The following is a 3186-nucleotide window of genomic DNA, read 5'->3' on the forward strand; positions in this document are numbered from 1 at the left end:
GAGAAGCAGTTTCCATCTACATACTTAAAGCATGGCTGTGACTATCTCCTGCAGGGGGATGATGCAGGTGATGCCCTCAGTACAACTGAGAGCATCCAATAAAGCAATAACACTGGATTTGTGGGTAAAGTAGGACCAATGGTAAGATCTTCATATCCAAGCTTGTAGATCTTAGCGCCGACCAATGGCAGTGGTCTCCATTTGTGCAGTCACTATCGTAGAAGGGCTTCAGGAACGGCAAGTAAAGATAAGGTGATATTCGTCTACCTTAAGAACATTTGTACCCACTTCTTTAAAAAGTCAGCAGCAATCATCCCTTCATTTTTCCGTGCTCACTTCTTCAAAAAGGCAATATATATATTTGTCTATTCTAATAGTGGCGCACAATGCACGTCATATTTAGGTCATGCTGGTCACCTGGAACGCAATCAAAATCATTAGCTGAGTTGGCAAAATCATCGCAGAATGATATTTGAGAAGCTAAGGAGATGAATGAGCAAATGCGAGCCTTCGAGGGAACATAAGAAACTTGTCAATTGCCATGCACGATGACAACTCGATCAGTAGACAAGATATAGAAGAATGACAAGGACACAAGAAATTTTATTTCGCCCGGTGGTAAGAAAGAGGGTATATTCACTGCAGGAAAACTGAGGACGCAGCACACAGAGCTAACAAGACAAAAACATAGTTGCGAAAATCACGTTGGCGTGGCTTTCGGCCAATAAAGTGATGCGACGTCAAAGAAAAAAAGTAAATAAAGACGGAAAACACAGGAGCGTTGGTCAGGACCCCGCCTATCTGTCATAACAAGAGAAAAGCTAGCGCATTGCCGGACACGCAAGAAAGAAGCCTGATTTTGCGTCCCCAAACACTTGCTATGTATGGCGCTTTCAGTTCGTGTATTTACTTGCTTTTTGCCGTGAAGGCGGACCTAAAGACAGATAAAAGCTACTTCGACCAGCTTCGCCGGAGGCATCCGCCGAGTAGAGAAATAAAAGTAACTGGAAGTGAGGCAGGGACAAGAGAAGCGAGCGGCGGAACGGAGTTAGCTGGACTAAAGGAAACCGGGAACCAAGAGCGGGAGAGCGGGCGGGGTGGAGATGAGAAGGGAGCGAGGCTAGTGGCCTGTGTGCAGCGATACGTGGACACATCCGGGAAAGCGCTAAAGGCAGCTTGGCATCGGACGCCTGCACGCTTGACCCTCTCTCCGAAGATGGATCTCGCTGGCGTTGACCGCTGCCCAAACCCCGCCGCGAGGACAAATTGAGCTCACCGTGTCCATAGCGACACGTTCGTCCGAAAGCGAACGTCCGTTCAGAGGCTTTTCCACGAGCGGTCTCTTGTTACACTCAAGTCCAGGCGGGAGCCAAGGAATGACATCTCCGCAACGTTAGCCAAGTTTCTGAGGTCCTTAACGGAAACGCTTACAATTACATACGATACGTTACTGTCACTGCATTCTAGTTGAGTAAAACGAGCGGAAGGCACTATAGTGCTGACCGCCGTGCCGAAAACACCAAAGCAAAGCATATGTTATTTGCAACGGTGGTGGGCTTTCCTGAATACTCCCTCAGCCATTCGCTTCGGTTTGGAGCACAGCAACAATTGTGGTTTATTCTATGTTCCTGTTAAATTGCCGCTTATAGACTGCCGTTCTTATCCTTCTTATGGTCGCTCTATTCAAGGCAGGGGGGGGGAGGGGGGGGGCGAGAGGGTGTGCAGGGAGGACATTCCCCACAAGAGCACTGCAAAGGCCAGTAAACTTTGTTTCAGAGGATACGTGCCCCTGAATACGTGCTTGCTTTAGCATCGTCAAACACCTAATACTCATTCCATTAACGATTTTGCTTTTGCCTTTCGGATAAAATATCTCATGGCTATCGCGATTTTAACACGCCACTGGCAAGGCCAAATCAGCAGTGCGGTCGGACACTGACGGCGGAGGCCACATTTCATCGGAATCGAAATGCAGAAACTTCTCTGTGCTGTGACTTCGGTGCACGAAACGCGGGTAGCGGAAGTATAACTGGAGTTTTCCACTACGGCTGCGGCTCTGGATGGCATGAATTCAATAATTGCCAACCGCATTCTTTTTTAATGCAGCTGCATTCTAGTTGACCTGGATTTCACGATACAGCCGGATCATAACAGCAAAGCATGCACACGCCGCTCGCTCGCTCGCTCGCCGAGCGTGCGGCCAGTCGGCGTCCCGCCAAGAGCACGCCGTAGGGGGACCATCCGGAGCGCGGCACGCATGTGTACTTGTGGCCGGTCGGAGTACAAAGGTCCGGGTGTTTACCACCTGCCAACTAAGCGCCCTGCTGGAGGCATGCTCGTTATTTTTTAAGGTTGCAGCGAGGCTGAAGTCAACTAGAATATAGCGAGGCTTCAAACGGTAGGCGCGGCCGACTTCGACGCCATCGACGGACATCTCTTTTTTCTTTTCTTTTTTTTTGGGGGGGGCATGGGGTTACTATCGCTCGCGTGTTAAAATTCGGCAGTGACACTTAATACAGCGTGTGGAAATGGGAAAGCATTATTTCCTGTGTCCCGCAAATTGGCCGAAAATGTTCCGACATTTCTATTAACGAATTTCTCCGTGCGCGCATTTCTTGCGCACCGGACTGGCGATATTTGGGCCTTCTCGCTCCGTTTCCTGTCTTTTTTTCCTTCCGTGTGGGCCTTTTAGTGTGATTTTTCCCTACCAAAAGGTACATGCCGTCTCGCACAAAAACAAGCGTTGGTATATTATCTCGCTCCAAGTCGACCTTCTTGCGAGGCCTGCCCCCCCGGGCCTTGCCAGTTAGCCTAGACGGTTCACTGTCTAATGGTACGCACGTTCACGCACAGTGGACCTCTTATTGTTGCAGCTCAAATGCGATGCCTGTTTTGGCAGCTCCTGATGACATGTGTTCTTGTGGCCTTACAGAAACCGATTCCACATGTTACCTGTCAGCTACCACCTTTAATGCTCGTGGAGCCCCGAGCCGTATGCTGCAGCAAATTGTCGTGAGCGACATAAAGCCCTGATTTAAACAAGCCGTATACAAAACGCGTTTGCGTGGTCTCGGAGTATATAACGTGCCTGACTCGGAATACGGAGTACAATGGTCCCGATGGGTTCGATTCCCATCTCAAATTTGTTGCTCATGTTTGGCATGCCTTGCGGTCTCGTGACGTCAC

The sequence above is a fragment of the Amblyomma maculatum genome, chromosome 1 (assembly GCF_055883805.1).
Source record: "Amblyomma maculatum isolate TAMU_Amacu chromosome 1, ASM5588380v1, whole genome shotgun sequence".
NCBI lineage: Eukaryota > Metazoa > Arthropoda > Arachnida > Ixodida > Ixodidae > Amblyomma > Amblyomma maculatum.